Source organism: Alligator sinensis, unplaced genomic scaffold, assembly GCF_000455745.1.
Source record: "Alligator sinensis unplaced genomic scaffold, ASM45574v1 scaffold86_1, whole genome shotgun sequence".
NCBI lineage: Eukaryota > Metazoa > Chordata > Crocodylia > Alligatoridae > Alligator > Alligator sinensis.
In genome coordinates this window covers 2547602-2574466 of record NW_005841971.1, presented here as the reverse complement: position 1 = coordinate 2574466, position 26865 = coordinate 2547602, and the positions used below count along the sequence as shown (strand labels likewise).

At 42.2% G+C, this 26865-nt stretch overlaps 2 long non-coding RNA genes across 2 annotated transcripts in view; one reads left to right on the top strand and one right to left on the bottom strand.

Moving 5' to 3' along the window:
* The first annotated feature begins 1378 nt into the window (after positions 1-1378).
* LOC112549816 overlaps positions 1379-26865 on the top strand; it is a 35130-nt gene continuing 9643 nt past the window's right edge. The window contains exons 1-4 of the long non-coding RNA XR_003093350.1: positions 1379-1865; positions 3228-3408; positions 5093-5168; positions 19497-19619. This is a non-coding gene — a long non-coding RNA (uncharacterized LOC112549816). The remainder of the gene's footprint in view (positions 1866-3227; positions 3409-5092; positions 5169-19496; positions 19620-26865) is intronic.
* The window catches only part of LOC112549815, a 111314-nt gene continuing 88433 nt past the window's right edge, over positions 3985-26865 (bottom strand). The window contains exons 4-6 of the long non-coding RNA XR_003093349.1: positions 10229-10264; positions 6772-6867; positions 3985-4917 (exon numbers count right to left, since the gene is read on the bottom strand). This is a non-coding gene — a long non-coding RNA (uncharacterized LOC112549815). The remainder of the gene's footprint in view (positions 4918-6771; positions 6868-10228; positions 10265-26865) is intronic.

The following is a 26865-nucleotide window of genomic DNA, read 5'->3' as shown; positions in this document are numbered from 1 at the left end:
GGGAATGCCTTGAAGGTTTTGTCAGGAATCTTTTCATCATGTGGCTTGAGCCTGGGTTCTGTGTGAGGGTCATTTTCTGTCCCAAAGCTGTGGTGGTGCAATCAATATGCAATTCATCCTCAGCGCCAGATAACTCAGCCTTGTCCAGTACTGTTTCCTGAGGCACCACTCAGTGACATAATAAATATGTTGCTAGAAAAAAACAGATTAACTTATTTTTGGTGTTTAACACAGCCACTAAACAAAGAGAGGGAAGAGGAAGGCAGGGAAATCCAACTTGCTGGCTCAATGCTTTAATGGTTCATGTGTGAGTGTATTGACTCTAGACGTCTGGTGCCTAAAGTCTGAGCCCCCATAGGCAACGACAGGCTGCAGCTGCTCTTGCTGCAATGTTGGAAAGGCCTATGGGGAGGAATTGTTGAGGAATTCTCACAAATAATAAGGGCAGGAAATAAGGGCTAAGGGTAGGAGCTGCAGAAAGTTGTATTTTTATTAATGAGAGAGTTTGTCTCCAGTTTTGTTTATCTCAGATGGAAAGGAAGTTTGCAGCCAGCATGATGCACGGGAGGGTCTGTCAGGATGATGTCATAGCAAAAGAGAACAGAGACTGATTGTGTGTCACACTACTGGAAGCGGAGCTGCTAAGGCGCATAGTGGCCACCTTATCAATTAGGTAATGTCTGACACAGATTGGGGGAATTTCATTACATTGTGCTTGGTTGTGTTGATGTGTTACCAAACATCTGTAAGGGACCTTTTATTTTCTTGGGGAGCATTGGCTCAAACTGAATCACTGACAAGACTGAGTGGGTGAGTGGTAACTCCTCAAAGTCCCAGGAGGGCTTTACACTCAGTGGTTTTCCCATTGAGGTCTGACAGACGCTGCTATGTGCATTGTGCAATGTTGATAGCAAGATAGAACGGTGTTTACATTTACACTTCTAACACGCATCGGTAACAAAGCAGCAAGCCATAATTAGTTATGCTGAGCAGTGATTTTGTGAAGACCTGCTGGGATCTCCTGGAAGGAGTGCTGGATTTTTGACCCTTTTAGAGCTGGATTGAGAAGTGCAGCGAAATGATAAGAAAAAAACCCCCAGTCTTGTTCTTTCCTTTGCAAAGGTTAGCTACTGGAAAACAATGTATTGATTAGTGTTAAGACAGATGGTGTCTTTCATACTTGAATTTCAAGGCATTTACAAACAAAAAATTAAGCAAGCTTCACAAGACTCCTTCAATGAAGGGCGGTAGGCAGCATTACTCCCACTTATAAACAAGTAAAATGGAGGAAAATATCAAGATTTTGCAAAGTGAACACTGATTTCATAGAATCATAGAAAGAAGGACCAGAAGGGGCCTGTAAGATCATCAAGCCCGGTCCCCGGCCATGGGCAGGAGGTAGTTGGGCTCCAATTTCAGTTCCTTCATTTCTGAATGCCTTGCTTGACATACTTTAAAGGGTGGGGGGCTGGGTTTTCAGAAAATGCTGAGCAGCAACTCACTGGAAGTTGTATTCTTTTTTAGGGTGTCTTAAGGGAATGCCCACTTTCAAAAATCGTAGCCAAAGTGATTTGTCAGAGCTGGGAGCAGACCTTGGGCTTTTGAACTCCCGATTCCACAAAGGAAACATTAGAGATCACCTCTGCCTGGCGCACAGTACAGCCTCCCAGTTCTTTCAGATGGCTTCAAGCATTAAGATACAAAAAAGGTGGAAGGGAAGAAGCCAGTATCATAGCTCTCAGATCAACTGGTTATATAATTCCTCCACCTAAACCTCTATGTTTATGCTTATCAAGTCCCAACAGCTCCATCTGCTGCTTTACAAACAGACACGATGAAATAAGCCTGGTCCCAAGGAGCTGAAGGTATGTAGTTAAGTAGTTTCATTATATATTTTGTTGTTGCCATTACACAGGGCCTGTTTTTTTTCTCTTGAACATAGTGTCAGGGACAGCACCATGACTTGATACCTAACACCTGATTCTCATCTTACTTCAGACTAATGTAAAACAGGATTAGTTCCTTGGTATCTGTGGAGTCATGCTGGTATAGTGGCAACATGAGAGAAATATCAGGCCCATGGAGAATTAAACAGAGTAACCAAGAGATATGTTCATTCCTGCCAAACACCCATCTTTTATCCCTTGAGCAGAGCAGTCTCGTAAGCTTCTTTAAGTCTCTGGTATGCTAAACTGATATCAGAGCACTGCCCTATTCCACTGTACAGACAAACATGGCTGGAGCAAAACTGCCTTTTCTTGTCATGTTTGCCGCTGATGTCCCTCCGACTCGCACCCATCAGACAAACAAAGAAAAACTAGGAAATACCAGCAACATTTCTCAGTGCTGGCTTTTGGGAATATGCTAAGAGCTGTCAAAACATTGCACTGGCTTTATTTTCGGAACAGGCCAAGCTGCAAGCCAAACCCACGGAAGGGGGAAGAGAATGATATGAAATTGCTGAGTGGGGAAAACACAGCGTCCTTCAGCTCAGAGAGCAATTGATTTAGGACCTCGTCTTCAGTAAAAATGTCATCACTAAAGAGCTCTCCCTCAAAAGCCTCTGAGATAGCTATAGATACAGATATTACAACTCCCCTGACCCAGGCTGCAAATACTTGAGTTAATGGGTGTATATGTTAGCCTCTCTTAAAAGAAAAAAAAATAGTGACAGGGCTTAGAGAGATACAAAAATGACTGAAGCATCATTGTTTGGAAAAGTCTTCATGATGCCTTAGAAGGGATAATAACTTTGATCTTTCCCGTGAGAGTGACTGAAGGACAAGGAACCAGCAATAGTTTTGTATCTCCTGTTATTCACAGCACTAGAATTTCAATTACCGTAAAATAAATACACCATATTGGAATTATCTTTAAAGTACAAAATACGATTTAGAAAAATTAGATCCTGTCTGACTCACTGATTATCATGATAGCATTTGTCCTGCGGATTTAGGCCCCAGTCCTGGAAGATACTCTACATGGGTGGACCCCTCCACAGAGGCTCACAGATGTGTGCAGATATCTGATCAAGTGAGAGAGGTTTCACAACTATCCCAAAGAGTCATTTGAAGGCTTGGAACTGTAATTCTATATGTTGTAGATGTGATTAGCTTTTGCTAATAGAAAAGTTTTGAGTCAAAAACAAAATTTTTTTAAAGCGCTGTCAGAACTTTGGAATTCATAACTAAAACCCAAGCCCTTTTGATCTTTCTTCTTTGAAGCAGCCTGGGAAAGTCTGGTCACAGCCAGAAGACTATCTGTTTAATCATTAAAGAGGAAAGGTTGCCATTTGCGAGATACAGCTACTTTGCTACATGGAGCACTGGAGCGCAGGTCAATGTTGTCAGAGAGGCTTCCTCAGCTGTATTTTGGATGGATATGAGAAGCTCAAAATGAGAAGAAAAGGTGATGGTGGACCATACTATTTTCTCAAATTCCTCTGTCCCTTTCCTCTCCTTCTAAGTGTAAATTGCCTGGTTTTAGGAACTGGATGAATGCCCACTGAATTCAATGGGATTCTTTCTATTGACTGAATAGACTTTGGATTAGTAACTATGTATGGCTGTTAGAACTGGCTGGGAAATAATTTTCATCAGAAAACTTCCTACTGGAAACCTTTCATTTAAAATAATGGTTTCCACACAGGAAAATTAGAAGAATTTTAAAAAGGTTTGGAACATTTTTACTTTCCCCCACATTTTTTTTTATACTTTCCCATCTTTTACAATTGGAAAAGAATAATAAAGTGTGAAAAATAATGTTTTTCACTTCTTCATCATACAACTCTCCAAGTGGGGAAAAAGGCATTAAAGTGTTACTTTGTCTTTCTTTCCAAAAAGTAGAAAGGTAGAAAAAGAGAGAAAGTACCATGTCAAATATTACAAATGTTACTTTCTCTCTTTGAAAGTTTATTTTAAATCAAGTTTATTTTATTTGGTTTTGTAAAAGAAAAATAAACATGTTCTATTTTTTGGTTTTATTTTGAAAGGAAAATTACTGACAACAACGTGTCTCATGTTACATCCTGAATTTTACATTTAGATGTCTTTTTGAAAAACAATATATTTAATTGAAAACAAGACTTTTAAAAAAATACATTCATTTTAACTAAAACCACATTTTTGATCAAAAGTAGCTTTTGAAAAAAAAATTCAACCAACTGAATTGGGCGTGTAAAACAAGTAAATAAAATTCACAGCTATGATCTAATAGTTAGCGCGGGTAAATTATTAGGCCCCACTGTTACAAACTATTACATTTTGTGCATTTTTAAGTTGTCAGAAAACAGATTGCATTTTTCTTTAATGTACTTGTTATTTGAAATTGCATAGCAAGTAAAGTATGAATAACATGTACCCTGCAGGTATACTGGGAAGTAGTTTGTTTCAACTATCAGGGTACTGGTAATGGGAACTGTTTTGGCCAAGCATGGAGGCTGCCTTCTCTGATTCTGTTTTCCTTGCCTGCATGAGTACAATCAAGAGTGCAGACAGAAGTGCAGCTCCTGGCTGTAACAGAACGCTTTCCGGGAACTGTTCTGAGTTACAATGATCCCCCGGACCAAACAGAAGTTTACTGTTGGTTCCGTGGCATGGAGGCGGGTGCCAAAAACCCCCAGACTGAACTTCCTCTTCTCCCTTTCCCCCCTCCCATTTTGAAAACAGTGACAGGCTAGGGGGCAGCGCAGATTCAAGTTACAGAAGATGCTATGTTTTGAAATGTCTTCATCTGACCCCTCATGCAATGAGGGTTCAGATTTTCATCCAGTTGGTCATTTTTGAAGCAGTCTGCAGCTGTACACTTGTGTTTGGTCATGGCTATAGATCACTTTCTCTGACCAGATAGGGCGAAAATTTCACTTCTGTCTGTGCTCCAGGTTTGCAGGGCTGTTACCGATTACTAGAAGTCTGTCGCCTGTAAATATTATGCAATATTAACTTAAAATTGGGGGCTTCAGTAAACATTCCTGACAGTCAATTAGTTATGTAAAGTAACTACGGAAAGCAAATAGCAAAAGATAGGAATACATTAATTTATTACAAAATTAGAATGCGTGTTGGAAAAATATTCTGATCCCTTTCATCCTCAGGTATAAGAACCGAGACGTCTGCTGCTAAAACAGGAAGCAAGAGTTAGACTAAGGGACTGCAAAGCTTCTAACCATGGTAAGTATTCACTGAACTGGGAATCAGAGAAGAGAGAAAGCAAAGGACCAGCAAATGGTTTCCTGGAAAGCCAATAGCAGGAAGCCATCCATGTGGTGTCTACTATGTGTTCTGAAGGAGTCTTGAAGCACAGTCCTAGACTATCTGAAGGTTTTGAGTAGGTCCATTTGAATTTTGTATAGGATTTGGGGGATGAGAAAACAATATTGTTATTTTAAAAATAAATAATATTTGATAAATATATAATAGTATACATCATTAATAGTGAATGCAAAAATTGTGTTCAGAACCAGACAAGAATGCAAGTCTTAAAAAAATATCTGAAGCTACAGAAAGGACATGCAAGGCAGTGGGATCATTGGATTTTCAAAAAATTCCTAAGTGAAGGAACAAACCTCTCACTGCATGTTAGGTCAGTGCTTCTTTTTCCTTCCTAATATATATGGCTTTTTCACAAAAGAAAAACTGTTTTCCTCTCTTCCCCAAATATCAGCTTCATGCCTCACAGGGATAAAATCTGCTATTATGGGTTCTACCCTTGCATAAAACTTTACATTTGATTTCTCCATCAAAAGTAGCCTCTTTGATTTCAGTAGTGAAATTAAGTACATGTTTTCAGTGTTTGCAGGATCAAGCCCATAATTGGCAGCATTTTAGAGTTGTACTGACAACCATTTATGCAGTCATCTTAAGACAAAACCTCCCCAATCAATTTTACTACACAATTTTCTATATATAGGCAGTTTGTGCACGTGAATACACATACAAAGAAGGACATAGAGGAATGTCTGATAATCTCTCTGGACTGCTTGCAAAGGAAGAGCTCGTTCAAGTCATGAAAAATTCTCAGCACAGCTTTGAATCCAGCTTCTGCTGCTAATCTTGGGAGTAGATGTTGTGGACCCTTCCCTCCCACCTCCAGCTACTACTCACTAAAGAAGAAAAACTGAACCATTTGTGCACAAGGGGAGAAAAACAGCACAAAACTTTCAGCTACACAATACAATGGCTGTGACAGGTCACTTTATCACCTGCTGCAGGGATCACTAAGAAAGGGATTCTACCAAGGAGGTGCAGGTGTGCTGTAGGTAGTTGCTGTCTTCCAGCCTCTGATTTGGCTAATGTGAGAAACCTGTGGAAGAACTCTAACACTAGGGGAGGAACCTCCAAAGTGCTGTTTGTCTAGAAAGTAAAGCCATCTCTCTGTGATATTTAGGAAGCTGAAGGAGGACTGTAGCAAATCCCTATCCTCACTTTGGCAATAGGAAGACTTTTCATGGATGTGTAGGGCAGAAGCACTCAATAAGGTGAGAAAAGGAAAACAGGATAATCTTGGTTCAGTAATGAGACTTTTATTAATAATGTGTGGAAAAATGTAGTAGTGCTTTCAGGAGATGCACACAGTATTAAAGTATGCTGTGGTTAGTTTTTAAGTATTTCAAAGCACAACAAAAATAATCACTCTTAAGTGTTCATGACTTAGAAAGGAAGTAGCATACATGTCACAGTTTGCTTATATAATATCCAAGGCAACAAATCTATAACATACATAGATATTTCTGCTTTCTCCACCAAGCTCATATGAAACTTGCTACCAGCTCACCTTTTCCTGGGAAGAAAAGTAAATCTGGGAGACTCTAGACCATCCCCATCTTCCTATTGCATCTTCCATGTTTTCCTTTTAGGTTCTCATGCAGTTCTGTAATCAAACACAAATTGGTTATTTAAAAACACTTTTAAGGTTAATACCTATTGGGTTCAGTTTATTACATGATCATATTACACACTAATGTTTTAGCGAATACTGAATTCTTTTTTTCCATGGGGATCTTCCTTTAAGCTTCTTTTGTATCTTCTGCTTTTTCATTTTCTTTATTGTGATGCAATTGCAACCGAAGTATCAATGCAGTTCAATTTCTTGAACCACTGGCCTGCAACTCCAGAGACCTTGGCTCCGTTCCTGACTCTGCCATGGACAACTGCACCAAGTTGTTTCTTTGTGCCTCTCTATCCCTTCCTGTCTCTTGTCTGTTTTATTTAAACAAGCTGTCAGGTCTTTGGAATAGGGATTATCTTTCACTGTGTTTTGTACAGTGGAGTCCCAGTCTCAGTTGCTGTCTCTATGCAGTATTGTAATTAATAAAAGTAACCATAGCATGGCAAACTTCCTCTTTGCTCAGAAGAGGTAGACTTCATTCCCCTTAGGTCTTAACACTGTCACCCTCAATGACCAAAGAGGATGCTGCATACACCTGGAGTGTCTAATTTTCCACTATCTTCAAGTTAGCATGGTTATTTTATAGTTGAGTGAAAGTGTGATAAATCTTAAACCCTCTTGTACCATCTACACTTTTCCCAGAGCCTGACGAAGGGACTTTGATCCCAAAAGCTTGCAGAAAAGGACAATTTTCTTGCCATTTTCCAGTTGGTCTAATAAAAGATGTCATTTTGGAACCAAGATTTCTAGTTTTTTGTATGTCTTATAAATCTTAATGGTAACACCATGCACCCACTCTGGTCTAGGTGCAAGTAGCTACACAAAGTAGATAGCACTGGAGGACCAGCCATTAAATTCTGATCCCCTACTCTGCTCAGAGGTGAGGCTGCTGTCTTTTCATTGATCCCAGACCCTGCCTCACGAGCAGTCAAGAACCAAGAATAACTCCTGTGCTGCTGTACTTCTAAACCACCAGGCCAAACCAATCAGTTGTTCTGTTATTAAGAATGAGGTCTATGGAGAGCCTTTTCCATTTGCATGTGTATCAGAGATATCTAGTAGCAATTCTGACACCTGGGAGAACTCTGTAGGCTTTTATTTTCCAGTGCTGCTATTTTTGACCTTGAAAGGGTGAGACTTGCAAGTTTTCCCTTCAACAGATTTCCAGAAGTCCTCAGTCTTCTTTGCTGTATCTGCTCCAAGCTGTTGCCTCCTTGCTCACGTGTATCTGTGCCCTCTGCATTTTTTTTTGGTGCATATTTATATCTTGGTGGTTGTGTTGCCAAGGAGCTCTGAAAGAAAGCAGAGCCGAGATAACTTCTAATCCACCTTTCTGTGATAATGTGGCGTAAGTGAAAAAAGCCAGGGGTCTCTCTCTCTCTAGCTGTGCTCTAGATGTGGTAGACTGGGGCCTTTAACAGACACAGCAGGCACTTCAGAGAGTAAAGGTCCAAAGCCAGTGCTTTGTGGAGGAGGGGAATAAGTACCTGGGCTGTGGGTAGATCTTGCACTGGGAAAACAAAGTGAATGAAGCCCCGCTGTTAAGCACAGGCAAAGAGCGACTGTGTCAAGAATGACGATGACTATCACTGACTGTCATGGGAGGAATAAATGAACACGAGTGCTGTTCCCACAGCCAGGCTGTGACAGTCTTGGAACAAGATGTGTGTAGCCCATGGCTGTGTCATGCTGGGGGTTAGCTGTGCCAAAGTGAACGGGCATAGAAAGAAGTCCTTAACCCTGTGCAAAGCGCAGAGAATAAACAGGAAGTAATTCAAGGCAAAGAGTGTGTCTGGGAAAGGGAGGAAAGGAAGGTTGTTTTTCACCTGACTGATATTTATGGTTAACCTCTGTTGTTCTACATAGCTGGGAGTAGAGCTGTGTGGGGGGTGATCTTTTCTTTCAATCCCCCCACATTTATGGAGACTTCAAAAATGTTCCTATTCTGCATTGGGACAAAATCCATGGACCTTCAAAGATCTTTGTGAAAAAGGGGAGAGTGCCCCACTATGAGCAACAGACAGCTCGTAGGTCAGAACTCATGGCTGGGATAAGGGCGATCCAGGCTTGCATCCTTACACTGCATGACTTGAACCTAGGTTTTCCACATCCCAAGCAAGGGTCTAACCCCTGCGTGCTCACTAAATAAATACTCACTAAGTGCAGAGACAGAGACTGACTGTATACCTCTATGGTTAGGGTATTTTGGAGGATCCAAGTTCAAGTTCCAGCTTCAAATGTTTATACAAAGCAGAGCGATCGAGAGATGCATCTCAGAACAGCCAACAACAGGAACTTGAACCTTGTCCTCCTGCATCACAAATAAGTGTCCTGCCCAGGGCACTACTATTTTGAGATCTCACTCTCATATCCTAGACTAGAGAAAGTGGCACTGAAACTGGTATTTTCCAGAAAGGAAGGCAGGCCCCAAACTTTTGGTTTTGACAAATTGGCATTCTCGAATGGAAAATGTTTCACTGGAAAATTCCTGACTTGGCCTCTTCCACATTTGTTATTTGTACATAATGTAATATATTTACTAGGAGCTGGAACTCTCAACACTATTTCGCTGATACCATCCCTGTCTAGCAAATAGAGAGAGACAGCTTGACAGAGGATCTTGGGAAGATAATTAGTTTTTCTCTTTGACAAGGATTTCAATTAAGTGTTTTACTCTTCTTCGTGTTCTGGCTGTTGTTCATAATGGGCCAACTTCTCCTATGGTGTAACTGCATTGGTTCTATAGGTTTTTCACCAGGAGTAAATGTGGTCCATCATTCATACCTATTGTCTCAGTCTTTTATCAAGAGATTTTCTCCAGTCTTCTTCACCATTGCCTCCGCCTTTAAGATCTGCAGCATTGGTTATGTTGAGATGGAGATAGTTTTGAAAAATGATCTTCTTTAAAGATTCATTAGAAAAGTAGCTGTGGCCGGCTCGCATCTGGCTCAGGATAGTACTGACAGAATGGCCCTACTCCTTGACTGTCCTTTGATGGCATTCAGAGGGTCATTTATGGCTTTCTTCTACAACTTTTATGTGGACACCTACCCTTTATTACTGGTAGGTCATCTTAGGGGTCACCTTGGAAAGGAAAAGCACTGAATGAGCATTGAATGCCAAGTTCCATTCTGATGGTCAGTGGTGAGGCCTGGATTGAGGCATCTCTTGGCAAACCAGGATAGGGCATTTGCACAGTCACTGTACGTGCTTTACTATTTATGGTTTGTACAGAAACAGAAAATTTCCATTCTCCAAAAATGATGCATTTGACACTTCTTTTGCAGGGTGTGTGTGAGGGAGGTGGGGGGGTTCTAGTCAAAGTACTCTTCTGTCCACTTACACAGTCTCTTTCTGGAGATGGGGCCCACACCAGGATCTGGATAGAAGAATAAGGAACAAACTTGTATTAGGGAGCAGTTGTGTGTCTGTGCCTATATTTAGGGTAGATTCAGCCTACAAATATCATATAACAGAATCAATTGTGTATCTTCCTGTACCATGTTAAGATACCACATAGTGTCATAATTAATGGTATCAGATACAAGCAATTCAGAAAAACGCATGGGTCTATTGACTCTAAGAATAGGTCATTCTAATTAGTTTCTTCATTTTTCAGACCTTGGCATTGTAACCATAACCTTGGAATATAAGGTTCTAGCTCTCTGTTCTTTTTTTCTGCTGTTTTTAACATATTGAGATTTTTTTTTTAAATGTCGTCATGTGGAGTCATGCCTAATCTCTCCCGCCAGCATGGTTCTTTGCCAGCAGAGTGGTAAATGTAGCAGTTGTCTTTCTTTCTAAGTGACGGCAGTAACTGGTGAGAGGAGTAGGTTGTCATCCTGTATGTATGCAAGCATAGAAGAAAATGTATTCATACATTTTGCCTAGGGTTTTAGGGAAACATGTTGACAGTGAAGGAATGGTAAAACTCAGGGATTGTGGGTACCTTTCCAATCTGGGAGCATTCCCTAGTGGGCACAGAGACCCATCCATCCAGTCTCCTGGCTTTTGCTTTTTCCCCCTACTGCTTCTATCTCATCCCCTCAAGCTGTTAGCCCTGCTTTGATCCAATACATTTCATCTGCACACACACCCTTCCCTTCCCCCCATTTCCCTTTCTCTCTGCTCAAGTCCCTTGTACCCCATTCCTATTCCCCCAAATGGCCTCCTCTATAAAACTGCCTGGTCTTTTTGTTCTTTACCCATCTACATCCTGGTCAGGCTATTCATCTACTTCTCTGTCTGTGCAGCTGCAAAAGAATAATGAAGAACACAGCAAATACAGTTATTCTGCTCATGGTTCTTGCACATGCATCCACAGTGAACCTTTTAGCTAGGAGGAATAATTGTAGGGGAAGTCCTGGGATGGAACTATTATTCTGTGGGGAGAGATGGTATGTGCAACCTACCTGAGCATTGGTGGGAGTGTGCCAATGCCAATGGAAATGTCAAAGAGTTTAACTACCACACTAATAATAAGTCTCAGCTGAACACTTGGGTACTGTCACATTTTGAAGGTTTCTAACTTGTCTGAACACACATTCCTGATACTAGCCAACCCTCGTACCAAATCCCAAATTGTGGGGCAGTACAGCTTCTACCTAAAATTATTGTAAGATTTTTTTTTTAACATCGACAACACAACAATATCTTTCTCCTAAGTTCATGCTCAAACATTGGGAAGTCAATTTAGCTGAAACTTCCCAAAATAGTCAGTCCAAAGGGGGATGCTCTGGAAAATCTGAGCCGATGTCATGAAGATGTGATACTGTGGGTGCACCTACACATGATTTTAATGTTCCTGAATAAACTCTGGCACAGTACACACAGGAGTTTATTGCTCCTGGGTGCACATCTAGCTGCTTTTGGCATCTGCAGATAAAAATGCCAACTGAATGGGAGATGTATTGGTTTTGAGATGCCTTCCTTTCCTTATCACCTTATTTTACTGGTGCTCATCCCAGGACGGTGGTTGTTACATAGACAATATCAGTTTCTTTTGCACACAAATTGTAGAAAAATTAATTAAAAATCCTTGACTTTTTAATTCCTGCAAAATATGATTTTCCTCAAAACAAATTAAAAAAAATATAGCATATAAATTAAAGTAAGATTTTACAGTGAAAGCATAATGGAATAGAGTAAGAAAAAAACCTTAGGCTTTCATATTACAAGGAAATGGATTTTACATTTTTGTTTCTCTCTTTTAAAGTTGAGGGGGTTTAATTTTGGTTTGCTGTTGTTGTTTGGCATGGGAGGATCCTATGGGACTTTATTCCATTAAAATATTGTACGTTTATGTCTTTCAGCCCAAATCACTTACAATACATTACCCAGTAGTTACATCTACATGTGCAATTAATGTGCCTGAATAAACTCTGTTGCAGTTTCATAAGTTTCATAGTCATTAGGGCTGGAAGGGACCTTGCAAGATCATCAGGTCCAGCCTCCTGCCCCAGGGGCAGGAAGTCAACTGGGATAAAATGATCCCAGCAAGATAGGCATCTAGGTGTTTCTTGACAGTGTCCAGAGTAGGTGCTTGCACCACCTCTGGGTGGAGTTTATTCCAGGCCCTGGCGACTTAGACAGTAAAGAAGTTTTTCCTTATGTCTAGCCTAAAATGGTCTTCCTGGATTTTGTGACCATTGGATCTTAACTTCCCTTGGGGTGCCCTGGTGAACAGAAGTTCCCTTAGTTCCTGATTCACATCCTTTAAGTATAGGCTGCCACCAACTCATCCCTTGCCTACGCTTTTCCAGGCTGAAGAGTCCCATGGCTGTCAAGCTGTCCTCATAAGGCTTGCTCTCTTGTCCTCTAACCATGCACATGGCTTTCCTCTGGACTCTCTCAAGCTTCTCCACATCCTTTCTGAATTGTGGAGCCCAGAATTAGATGCAGTACTCCAGCTGTGGCCTCACTAAGGCTGAGTGAAGTGGGAGGATGACTTCCTGGGTCTTGCTTGAGATGCATTGGTAGATGCAAGCCAGGGTTTTGTTTACTTTGCTGGCTGTAGCATTGCATTGGTGGCTTGTGTTCATCTTGTGGTCAATCATGACCCCCAAGTCTCTTTCAGTCGTGCTGTTAGCGAGTGTAGCACTGCCAAGCCTGTAAGTATGATGTGGGTTTTTTCTCCTGAAGTGGAGCAGCTTGCATTTCTCTATGTTGAATGCCATCAGGTTTTATCTGCCCACCTTGTGAGCCTGTCAAGGTTAGCCTGAATAGCCAGCCTATCTTCTAATGTGACCACACTTCCCCATAATTTGGTGTCGTTGGCAAACAGCCAGTCCGCCTCTGCCACCAGAGTCCAGATCATTTATAAATACATTAAAGAGTACAGGTCTGAGTACAGTGCCCTGGGGCACACCACTGGTCACCATGTGCCATATTGATTCAGTTCCATCAACTAACACTCTCTGGGTCCAACCATGGAGCCAGTTCCCCAGCCATCGGACTATAAGGTTGTCAAGGCCACAGTTCCCCAATTTTACCATGAGGACATTATGGGACACCAGGTCAAAAGCCAGTGATGGGCGTATGTTTGCCCTTACCCTGGTAATCCTGCATCTTGTCAGACAGGTGATCCCCTTGGGCTGGTAGAAGACTTATGTAAAGTAATCATTAAAGAGATTGGCTTTTTCCTGGGTGTTGGTTATCAGCTGCCCCATTTGGTTTAGCAAGGGTCCAATGTTGCCCTTGTTTCTTTTTCTGACTTCCCACGTATCTGAAGAAGGACTTTTTATTGTCTTTGATTCCTGTAGTCAGTTTGAGTTTGGTTTCAGCCTTGGGTTTCCTAGTTCACTCCTTACAGGTGTGGGCTAGTGCTGAATACTCCTCCTTACTGGTGTTTCCTGACTTCCATCCTTTATAAGCTTCTCTTTTTAGGTAGAGGAGGTCCATGGATTCCTTACTGAGCCAAGGAGGTTGCCCAGTTTGCCCTAGTGTTTATTGCTCCTGGGTGCAGCATTTACGTGTGCTCCTGGGACCGCAGCAGGTTAAGCCCGGGCAGTGCAGCTTCATCTGGCAATGGGCCTGGAGAGTTAGCCTGCCAGGCTGGGGCTGCTCAGTCACAGCTCAGCATGCTGCAGAGGGGCTGGCTGGGACACGTGGGTGCTCCAGTGTGGGGCTAACTGGTACCCTCATGTCCCAGTCAGGCCCAGTCACCATCTACACATGCTTTGCAGCACACTAAATAACTCTACTGTAGGACAATATTTGTCCCTGACACTACTATCCTACCTTGGAGTTAATTAGTTTACTGCACCTAATTAGTCAACTCCATGGTACAGTGCATATGTAGATTCCTCCTTTTAGAAGCAAAGGAAAGCAGTGTCCTATAATAGAAACTATTGGTGTCTATAGGCAATTCCACCTGTCCCACCTAGGAGCTCCTGCAACTTGGAATTATAGAAAATAGGGATGAAAGGGACCTCAGGAGGTCATTTGTTCCAACCCCTTGCTCAAGGAAAGATCTTCCCTGTCTAAACCATTTAATCCAAGTGTTTGCTTAACCTGTTCATAAAAAGCTTCTAATAATGGCAACTACAATCTCTCTCTAGGTTCATCCAACCTTATTGTTGCCCTGTGGGGTCAGGCCAACTCTCAGGATCTCAATATTGCACTGTTAGATAGGAGGGTGTGACACAATTGCACATATACAAACATACAAATCAATTGGATACACACACACACTACCAACCTACCAACTCAGGCACATATACATCCAATCTAGCCTAGACACATGCATACCTATCACCAATTCAAGCACCCTATACACTATATACACACCAAAAGTTAGACAAAAATCAATTGTCCATACCCGCACACTCAGTACACATGCACAGATCACTAATTATAGTGTATATATCATATACACAATGACGTGTGTGTGTGTGTGTGTGTTTGTGTGTGTGTGTGTATATCTATCTATTTATCTATCTCTGTATATCATGTGTATGTGTGTATGTATGTATGTATACATACACGGTACACGGTATATATGTGTGTGCTTGGAGTACTTGGGATACTTGGAGGAAGGTTAAGGTGAGAGAGAGTTAAAGTGTAGGGAGTGAAAGTTGCCAGAACTGAGATTAAAACCAGTGGACTAGAGAGCAGCTGGCTGAGGAACTGAGGCTTGGGGTTACTTAAGGTAGACTGAGGCTGGAAACTGAGGCAGACAGCTGAGATATTGGGGTGGGGGGGCAGGTAAGTGGTGGCAAGGAGGAGACACCCAGGAAAGAGAGAGAGAGGCAGAAACCTAAGAGCTTGGGGCTGGAAACAGGCTGACAGCTTGGAGACTGGGGGGGGCAGATAAGTGGTGGCAAGGAGGAAACAGTCAGGAAACAGGCAAAAACCCAACTCGGGGTTTCAGAATAACAGGTTTATTAAACAGACAACACAATACACAGCCCCATGAAGTTATTGGTTTCCCCCCCCACAAACACTCACAATGGCAGCAGGAGAAAGAGATTCAGTGGAAGGGTTGGAGTCCAGGTAGGGAAGAGAAGCAGAGTCCAAGTCCTTGGTTGAAGCGGGGGTGGGGAGTGATAGCTACCTATCCAGGCTGGAAAGGGGTCCTTGTCCAGTAGGTGTCGTCCAGAGAGGGGTTGCCGGCAGGGCCTCTGGGTGGATAGGTGGTGTGGCATGGTGCTGGGCCAGATGGAGAGGGTGTCCCAAGGAGTCAGTCTTCACTTCCCCTTTTTATGGGGCAGACTACCTCTGATCTTCTATGGGGAGGGCCTGTCCAGGCAAGGTCAGTCCTGTCCCAGAGGGCTCGAGGTGTTCTTACTAAGCATGTGCAGCCTGGCACAATGGTGGGTTGCCTCATCTTTTGTTTCTTGAATGCTGAGGGTGGTTCCAATGGCTGGGTCGTTGGTCCAGGTATTGGTGTTGATGGTTCGGTCATTCAGAGGGAGCTATTTTTAGACCTACTGTCATTGTCTCTCAAGCACCCTCATTCATCCCCATTCATTCAGGAACCAAGTTACATAGGAGGGGTAGGTGTGAGTCATGGGTTACACAACCAGGCCTGGGGACAGAATGGAGACTTGACAAACAAAATGGAAACTTGACGTGACTTATGCTAATTTACATATGTAGGCCTAAATCATATAGTACCAGTAAAACAGTAATATAGAACTGTAACAATCAATATAAACATAATAATTATACAATATAAAGAAGGAGAAAATACAAAACAAATACAATTTGCTACCAAAATAAAATTCTGAAGCTTATCCTATGTCTTAGCTCACTTATATTTATCTATAGGGAATAGAGAGGGAAAGAAAAAGTCAGAAATGGTTGGGGAAGGGGAGGGAATGCATTTTAAAAGGAAAAAAACAAACAAGCTGGGGGTTTTGCTACATTAGCTTATAGCCAAAATCTCTGCCAGATGTTCAGGTAAAGGTATGAGAGGATTAGATACACGGTCTACACAATCATGTCTCCTATCATGCTACATGTGCATGGCAGGAGGCATGATTATGGGATCCAGCATCGGATCCAATCACTCCTTACTGTTGGTGCAGGGGGAGCCTGGGGTCATGATGGGCCACCTCTGTGGCTTTGAGACACATCAGCTGTGGGCTCCCCTCCCAGCTACAAGAGAGTGCATGGCCATATGTTCAGTTAATGGCATGATAGGAATAAGCCGCAAAGTTATTCAACACTTTTTGTGGAATAACTTTGTGGCTTATTCCTCATAGACAGGGGCTTAAGTCTATACTGTGCCCTGGACTGTAACTACAACCATCTACTACTATAGAGTAGCTGACATCATCTCTTCTATCTATGACTTTTTTTTTTTGTCTCTTAATGTATAACTTGATTCTCCCTCAAAACCACCTTGTCACAAGTCCCTCATTTTCAGGCCTTATCATCTGTTTCTTCAACACTGCAGCAATTTTACAGGAAAAGGTTGTTACTTTCTGCATGTTCACCAAGTTAAAATGTTTCTTCTCTGCTCCTTCTGTAGTGTTGAATTACTTTCTATGCATGACTTGAGCCCATCCTATCAGTCTCTTTTTCTCCTCTGCCATAAGAACTGTCTGTGCTTGTGCTGCTCTGCTGACATTGGATGGATCACCAACAGCTGCCTTTGCTGGTTCTCGTTCCAATGTGTTAGTCAAGTCTGGCTGCCCAAGTCTTTTTTTTCTTTCTTTTTTTTTTTTTTTTAATGTAGACTCTTGCTTTGTTGTCATTTCCCTGCTGCCTACCAATGTGCTTTATAGGAAGCAGGAACTTTTTTAACGCATGGGTGCAGATGAATAATATTTTTTTTAGAAACAGTATATGTTTTCTGTGCTAGATTCTCTGCTAATCAATGGATTACTTTAGGATTCTGTAATTAAGACCTACAGATTGATGCCATTCTACAAACTTTCAAAAGTCCCTCTGCCACAGTAGCAGTGGGTGAGTTTCCTTGCCCTGCTCTGCTCCCAGGTTGGACAGGCAGTGGTGGCAGGGGGGGGGACCCAACTACGGCCGGGGGGGGCGGTGGGAGAACCCTCCCTGCCATCACTGCCACTATCCCTGGCTGAGCCTGGCTTTCTGTACAGCCCAGCTGGAGAAGGGCAGGAGCAGCTCTGGAGCTTCCCCTGCCCCAGGTCAGCTGGGGACAGCAGCAACAGTGGGCACATAAGGGGGAGAAGAGAAGGGGAGGGGACATGCTACTGAGCATGGAGGGGGAAAGGAGGTGGGGGAATTCTTACCTGCTTCTGGGAGTTAAAAAAAGAAAAAAAGGATTCCCTACTGCTGCTCCCACAGTGTGGTCTGAAAAGGGGTGTGACTGTCCCACCACATCCCCTCTGTATCCCCTGCTGGAGTTTTGGCTGCTGCTGCCCTGTCTTTCCCAGGGCCATGATCTGCCCTAAATTACATCAGTGTGAATCAGGAATGCTCCTACTGAAGTCAATGGAGGTCTATCATTGTAAAATGGGAAACTGGAATGGGTCCGTGATTATCATTTTCACCCATCCTCTATCTTCATTTATAATCCTTCTTTCCCTGCCTCCAACCTAAAGTCTGACTATTTCATTTATAAATAGCTGGATACAGGGCTACAAATATTCTTTAAATATGAACAAAAATATATGTATATCTCTAGCTATGATCACAAGCTTGAAAACTCCAATGCTAGATGGATGACTGAGGTTGAACTGTCATTGTGGAGAAAGGCAGGGCATCCCTAAAGGAGGTCGCTTATTTATCCCAAGCTCTGGCACAGTGAGTAGTAAAATAAATTTAAAAACAGTCAGCAGGGGAAAATCAGCAGTTTGTTGCCCTTTCTTTAAAGACTTATGTAAGAAAATAATCTTCACTATCACCAGTTCAGCTACTTTTTAATAGGAAGTCAATATGTAAGGAGCACTGTACTTTCTCTTTTCTGTTTAGTAACTATATATGTGTTAGTTGTAGACTTTGCTGTCTGAGGAAAAGCTTTTAAAACAATTGGATGTTCCTTCTGGTCTCAGGAAAATGAAGTCAACAGGAGAGGAAAGCCACACAGACTCTTATGTAACCATTCTCTTGACTATTTAGTTTTCTTTGGTTTATTTTTTTAAACTATTTTTAATATCTTGCAATACTGAACAAGCACAGAAGGACACACAATATTTTGGACCACTACTGCAGAATACTGAAATATTTATTATTGCAGAAGGGCTAGGCAGTGGACCTTTAAAATAATGTGTGTGTGTGTGAATATATATATTTTAAGACCTCTTGGGAATTTGCCTGTTTGACATCTGCCTAGTAGCTGGCTCCCTTCCTACTTTTACAGCCCAGGCACAGACAGAGAGAGTGACACTCTGCAAACAAAACATTGTCACCTGAACAATTCACTCAGCAGCTCTCTATGCTGTCCATCAGAGGGGACTCATCTCTCTCTTTTTTTTTTTAATTCCTTTTTTGCCCCCTTTTTTGTCTCTGAGCTTTTGTTGACGTTGACAGCTCATCCTTTGGCCATCATTCATCCTGGCTACTGCAAACTTCGGAGAAAATAAAAACCCTGCTCCCCTAATCAGATTAGAGGGCTTGCAAATTGAATTCAGCCCCTCTCAGTGTCCCCTCAGCTGGCTGTCATTAGGAGCAAAGGCTGGCCCTTGGCGGTGGTCCAAACACCAGCTAACTGAATTTGAGATGCTGGAGTCTTGACAGGCCAAGGGAGGTAATTGAAGAGCTGTGGGGATCTTGTAAAAATTTCAGGCAATGGGGATTACGCTGGGGATCCTCAGGACCCATCTGTAGCAGGGATGAGCACTAAAACAAGCCACTGCATGGGCCTCTCTTTCTTCTTATCACTGATAAAAAAAAAAAAAAGACTGGCACACATAGGCAGAAAAAAATGACTGGTAAAATCTGGTTTCCAGAACTCTGCTTTGAATTGGGTCCCATCCCTGCCCCCGTCTTGACTGGAAGTCCAAATTTGAATATATTTATTTGTTTATAGTACAGAAGTGCCCAGAGACACTAGATACTGGATAAACACACAATAATAGTGAATGTTATATCTGAATGATTTTAGGTCTTAATAAATTATAATTGGAAAATAAGCCTGTGATGGCAATTTGGGGTTTATTTTCATGTGGTGGTTTTTTTTAACATTGCAGAATGGGTCCATGATGCAGGTTTGATTCCCAGTTGGACTAGATCATCTCTTGAGGTCCCCTCCATCCCTATTTCTCTATGATGACGAGGAGCCAAGATGAAGAAGACAGGACCAAGTTGTACAGGTAAAAGACGATGTGGCAGAAAAGCTGAACTGGGTCAAAGAACCTCTGCTTGTTTGAGTGGGCTCCTTTTAAATTTCCTAACAGCAAGTATCTATGGAACTCATTGGCAGCGTGTGTGCACTGTTTGACAGAGAGGACAACCTATTGCTGCTATAAGATACTCATGTGCTCAAGTTATAGAGGTCTGAGTGGGCCTAAGTGTTCCAACGTGGATTACTAGCCACTTACATGCCCACGTGAGGGACTTTCAGGGTTTTTCTCCCCTTTTGCTTTTTTTAAAAAGTGTGATTAAAAGAACATTTATTAAGGGTGCAAAGTCAAGCATCATCCATCCTGTATCCTGAATGAAGCATTGGATTAACCTGAAGCATTTAACTTAAAGAGGACACGTGTCTGGATGCTGTCACATTTTCTGTGAAATATTGACTATTTTTGGGTGGTATTTTGATCTCTAGTTTAGAGAGTCTGCTGTAGTCTAGATTTCTTTCCTAGAGGTGCAAAATTATTTTTTGCTTCTAGCAAATCTAGCTATCTTTATCAATAGGGCTACATCATGTGGACTGTCAGTGGGTATCTTGTGTATGGAAATCAAGGGAAGTGATTCTTCCATTCTGTTCAGCACTGATGAGGCCTCACCTGGAGTACTGTGCCCAGTTTTTGGCTCCACAATTCAAAAAGAATGTGGATCGTTTGGAAAGAATCCAGTGCAATGCAACAAAAATGATTAGGGGCCTGAGAGGCAAAACTTATGAGAAAAGGCTGAAAAGGCTAGGGTTATTTAATCTGGAGAAGAGAAGACTTGGGCAGAGATGGGGTGGGGGGGATTTGATAACAGTCTTCAAATACCTGAAAGGTGATTGCAAAGAGGATGGAGATGGACTTTTCTCTGTGGTCATAGGGGATAGGACTAGGAGCAATGGCCTCAGGCTTCATCAGGGGAAATTTAGGTTGGAGATTAGAAGGAACTTTGGGCATTTTTTACACATGCTCTGGGGGTGTGGGGTGGCGCTTTAATTAGAGCGGCTCTGAGAGCTGCTCTAATTGAAGTGCCACAGGGTCTTGTGCATCAGCATTGCCGCACTTCAAAATGGTGGTAGGGGTGCTTTAACTAAAGCTTATTGAACAAGTTTTAATTAAACGCCCCTGCCTCCCCCCATTTTGAAGCATGGGGACATTGATACATGAGACGCGGAGCCTGGCTGTAGTGTGCTAATTAACATGCACCAGCAGACTTGATTAATCAAGTCAGCTGTGATGCACTGTAATTACAGTTGGAGCAGCCTCCCAGCACATCTACAGGCACCTTTTCTGACTATGATGATGGCCAGGCATGGAACAGACTACCTAAATTGCGGAATTTCCATCCTTCAAAGTTTTCTAGAGTAAGCTGGACAGACACTTGTCTGGGATGGCTTAGTCCAGGATGATCCTGCCTAGAGCAAGAGACTGAACTAGATGACCTTGTGAGGTCCCTTCCAGTCCTACCTTCCTATAATCTTTATTTTACTGTATACAGATCCACTGTATATATGATGTCCTTCATTGTAACAGGGAGCCTGTTAAGCCCTGTTGCAATGAGGGGAACTTGCATTGACTGTTGCTGGGGAGCAGATAAATAACTGTACTGGGTGAAGACATTAAAGAATTGGGACACAAAATGACCAAGCACCCCGGTTTTATAGAGGACAGCCCAGTTTTCTGCTACTCTGTTCTCCGTCCTATTGATACGAAACTGGACGCCTTTACATCAGACTGGTGGAAGTCTGTGGAGGAAAATAGAAGACACAAAGGTGTCCGGTTTTGTATCAATAGGACAGAGGACAGAGTTGCAGAAAACCAGGCTGTCCTTTATAAAACCAGACAAATAGCCACCCTATCTGCAGCAAGAGCCTGTGCAAGGATGAAGCCTGTCCTTATTGGCTTTGGTCAATGAACCAGAGGTTAAAGCCCATGTGAGTTGGGAAGGTCAGTGCCCCAGTGAGGGGTGCACACAGAAGCACAGGCTTGTGCAAGTGACACAGAGGTGCAGCGACTCACCTGGCTCCTGGCAGGGAGCTAGCTGAATCTAATTAGAGGAAGAAGGAAGGAGAAACTTACCTTAAGTGAAGATTTGGCATGGGATCTCTGAGTGGAATGAAAGTGACACTGGTGGGTGTGGCAGGTGATGAAAGTTAATGTGAGCATTAGCGGGGCAATCCTGTGAGGGTGGCTTTTGTCAACTTTGGCAGATGGGAACAGGGTTGAGAGACTCTTTTAAACGTAACAGAGTTCCCTGCCACTGTGAGAAGGAATAAATACTGTAAGAAGTGTATTAAGAAACAGATGCTTGGCCAAGTAGTGGCTACGGAAAGGAGATGTGGTAAATTGATAAAGACCCTGTGTGGGAATCAGACTGCTTGGCTTGAAGGATGAGTACTGGCTCATCAAGCACAGGGCATGAGCCTGGGAAATTGTGTTATTAGACTCAAGCAAGATCTGGGATTGATCTTTGTGTGACTGGTTAAGAGTAACTAGGTGTCCTCTTGAGTGTGTAAAGACATTCCTGGGAGAATGATGAAATGCCTAACAGTCTATAACCATTCATGGTATGGTATAGGCAGGTATAAGGACAGAGGAGCTGTGTGAAAAGGTTGGAAGCCACTGCCTGGTTCAGAGTGGGGCAGAAGATCACACTTCCCAAGATTTACTTTCTCTTTCTGTTATTTTATTCTTATCATCAAGGCTAGGGACAGACATTGCACATCGACTGGTTTAAGTGATCAGAAACTAGTTTAAGCTTGTAACAGAACAGATGTTCAGTGCACATAAATCTGGTTGAATGTAGTATCAGACTTACCTGATTTGGGTCAAACTGGTTTATGCAATGTCTGTCCCAGACCCCTTGCTGGTTTAAAATAAATTAGACTCCCCCAGCATCCTGGCATGCTCTCAGGGCTGGGTGGGGCTCTCTGTTCCACAGCAGGGCTGGCTCCTCCCCTCTACTCCCTGGCTGCAGCTCCAGCAAAGATTTGCAGGCACAGCAGCATCTGCCTGGCTTCTCCCTGCTAAACAGGGATTATTCCCCACACCCTTCTGCTTTATGCAGATGCCTCAGCATTAACTAGCAGACCACATGCTGGCTATGGTCCATGCTGTGGGAGACGACAAAGGCAGACAGACTTTTTGGAGCTAATCAACAGGTAGCTTAATGGCCTTCCTTGGAAAAGCTGTTTAGGAAGAGCTTGAAGAGAGCCTTTGTTTTCTTAATGGGTTGATAAACACTGAGTTAGGGGTGAGAAACATTCCCTGCTAGGCTGCTCAGGAGGAGGGAGGGGGAAATAATCAGAACATCCTGCCAGGGCCTGGCCATGCCCCACTCAGCTCAGTTCTGTGGAAGCCATGGGAGGGCTGGTCTAGCACCCCCCTCAAAAGACTGAGCCAGTGCAGGCATGTGCCTGCATTTCTAGAATGAAAAGAGAATGTTTATCCACCTCCAAATCAGTTCAAGCTTTGCAGGTTAGAGTGACCTGCAAAGATTGAATCAATTCAGGCTCAGGCTTTTTAAATGTCTGTCCCTAGTCCAAAGGTGTGGCAGGTAAGTACAGAAGGAGAACCGGGCGGAACAGGTCCAACCTCAGTTTGTTAAAGGTAGCATTGGATTACCACACTCATGAAGCAAGTACAATGGAACCAGGAGCAGCGTCACAGGAGTGCAGCCTTTTAGGGACTGAACTTGGCAGAGAACCTGTCTAAACATAATCTAATTACCTTAGATTATGTGCACTAGTTACCAAAGGAAGTGGACTCCTTACTTTTTAATATGTATTATATAGGCAAAGCTGGGTGGTGGTGATTGTTGAAACTTGTACAAAATATTTTAATAGTGCAAATAACACCTCCATATTTAAGCTACAGAAAAAAAAAGGCTGGCCCAAGTGATTATGGAAGGTGATATTAACCAAAACTTACTTGTCAGCTGGAAAATACATTGAATCAACTTTGCAATTCACTCTTAAACATACCCTGAGTGTTCGGGTATGTATTTCTAATCATTTGAACATGATGATTGCATCTTTCCCAGTATGGTAAAGGAAAGAAAAATGAATATGTGATTTCAGTGTCAGGCTATAACCTGTATACCTATAGTGGAAATTACCCCATGCCATCAAGATTACGAAGAATAATTCACATCTCTACCATGTACCATTGGTCCCAAAATGCTGGCTCCACTGGTTGCTGTTACAAAGACTTTCTTTGATGAAGTCTAGGCCATAAACCTTTAAAAAAGGAAATTCTCATCTATTGTGAAGTCAAATTCATTAGCTGCTGTGCCAATGGGCCATGGGCAAAAATGTTGTGAGTTTCCTTTTGGAAACCCTGGAAGGTCACTCCATGCCAATGTACAGTGAATGTCATGAAAGCATGTGGGACAGTATGTTTTACCTTTTGAAAAAAAATCTTGTCCCAAATTAGCATACTTATAGGGTTGGTCAGCAGAGCGGCTATAATGCAAGAGGCTTGACTTCTAGCCCTGATTTACATTTTATCCTCAGTTGACCTAGGTAAATGGCATCTGGTCTTTTGAACTGAGGTGTAAAGGCACCCAGAAGTGAAGCCATTCTTGCTCCCTTCTTTGTCAATGGCTACAGACTCCATTCTGTAGCCCTCACCTTATGAGCTTGCTAGGCTAAGGAAAACCTTTGATTTTTTTTGTTTGTTTTTGGAATGTGCAATTTTGAGATGTACATTGACTTCCCAAGATCTCCTAGCTCAGTGTCAAAGGCCTCTCATGGCATCTTGCTGTCAGAAGTGTTGTTTGTTATATCTGTAGAAGTTAGATGACTGGTACCAGACTACGTAAAAGTAATGTCTTTCAAGGCCTCACCGCCTTATCCCTAAATGTGATCCCTTTGCACGAGGACTTCCTTCTATTGGCTTCCTATTCTGTATCAAGCCCAGATTCTTTATGCTCAAGGTTCTCCACAGCACTGCTCCACTCTAAAAAGCTATCCATGTCTTCTACCGTACTCTGTGTTTACTTGGCCCACATCTCCAGCCTAAGGGGCTCCTTTACCTAAATGTTTCACTTACATTTTCAAGGCTGTGTCCCCTTGCAGTTCTCTGTCTAGCATACTTTCTGTAGGCACAACAGGCTGTAATAGCAAATGAACAGATATGATTCCAACTGTCCTGCAAAAGAGCAATACCATATACCCAAGCCACAAGCTGCAAAGACACCTCAACAGTCGCAAGGATTTGTGGATGCCTTGCTGTACTGAACCACCAACCACCATCCTGAGTGGTAGTTGTAATGTAGAGGAAATCCCCAGCCTTAGTTGATGGTTGGGCAGTATCCTGACTGCTGTTCTAAAAGAAGGGTTCCTTCTTCCCTGTCCCTAAGGGACTCCCAGTTTATGGCCTTACTGTTGGGGGTCAAGCCTGAAGACCTTAATTTAGAACTGTGGGGTCAGTTGTTTAAGGGCTCTAACAGTTCTCATTATTTGTAAATCTGTTTTGTTTCTGTTTTGAAGTGAAGCTCTACTCAGAGAATTTTACTGAGGAATTAGGTTGGAAGGAAATTCTAAGATTGCACCAGCTATACAAATAGACAAAGATAAGCACCCCCATCTGTGTAGGTTAGGATCATCCTAAATTCAGTGTTTATCTAAAGCTGTCCCCACCAGTGAATTTTGCATCTTCTGAAACTTTTGTAACATCCTACCATATTCACCTACCTCTCTAATAGGAAAACCTCTCCAGAGAGAGCTGCATGTTTGCTGCACAGCAGAGCGCAAGGCCTCACTTTGTATAATGGTTTAATTATAATGTCAACATGGATTCATTAGCATGACAGCTGTCACTGTAAATGGGTGAGTGGCGAGGCTCTCAGAGCCCCTGGGGTCAGGGTAATTGATGTAGTGAACAGAATACTGTATTTACTAAACAATGGGATGGGTCTCTATTTTGACCTGGAAAGGGCAATCAGTGTAAGCAGGGAATCGATAGCAGCTGAATTTTCATCAGTGATCAGATTGATTCAACTATGTTAACCTCCACGCAAAGATTGTTCTACTGAAGCCTGGAGGACTACAGCAAACTCCAAAAAAGGGCTTAGAAATCCATTTTGTCGTCTTTTGTCTCCGGTGTTGAAGCAGAAGCTGTTGCTGTTCTGAGATCCAGATCAGAGGAGAAGAGATTGTTCTTGAACTGTACTTGGATGTTTTTTACGTTTGCTTTGTTTTCACTTCCACAGCTTCTCTTTCTTTTTTGAGATAATACCACAAACTAGTCTTTTTGCTTCAGGATCTCTCTGGAAAATGAGCTAATTGCAAAATATCTGGAGGGCAGCTGGTAGCATTTACACCTCTCTTGGAATCAAGACCTTTTCCTTTGCATTGCCTCTGCTACCCACCCCAAATCCAATGTTTTGCATGGAGTCTAGTTGAAGATTCATGTAATTCTTCATGTCCAATAGTACCACTATTGTAACTCTTCAAGTATTCTTTACACTTCTGTGACAAATTTACCTTTGGATAATATTTCAGGTTTATAATTGTTCCCTGTATTTTTTTTTCCTTTCTCCTAACCTGTCCTAATCTTTGCAACATAAAATGCATGGCTAGTTTAAGATCATGAAACAATTTTATTTAAAAGACACAGACCAACAAAATAAAGCAGTCCCAGTACAACATGTACATGCCTGACCCAGGTGAAATTTCTCGACAGTCTCTCAAAGAAATGTCCAAATATGTTGTTGTGGTGAAGTCAACTGATTTGCATAAGTGTTTGTTTTTTCCATAATTTCTCATATTTGTATATACATTCAAAATGAAAAGGTTGGTATCATTGTTTTGAATATTTTTCCCCTTCTGGCACATGAGAAACAACTGGGAGAAAAAGAGGGGCAACATTTGAAGAAAAAAAACAAAAAACAAAAAACGTCCAAAACAACCTGAAACTCTTCGACCAACTCTAACAAAAAGGCAGTATCCCAAAATCTTTTGGCACAAAAGAAGCCAAATAAAGTTGCATGGAAAGACATGCGCCATCTTATTTTATGTATGCCTATAGCACAATAACAACAGATTATCGGTCTGTTTTAAGTAAGGTTGGAAACCACTTTCTGCTTAAAAGTTTGTATGACCACCGTAATATCTGCATACCTATTTGGATTGCTTTGGAATTTGATCAACTTCATCATGGCGCAATGTAAGGCAAAGTCATAGATAATTATAACATTTACAGAAAAGTAATCTGCATTACAATG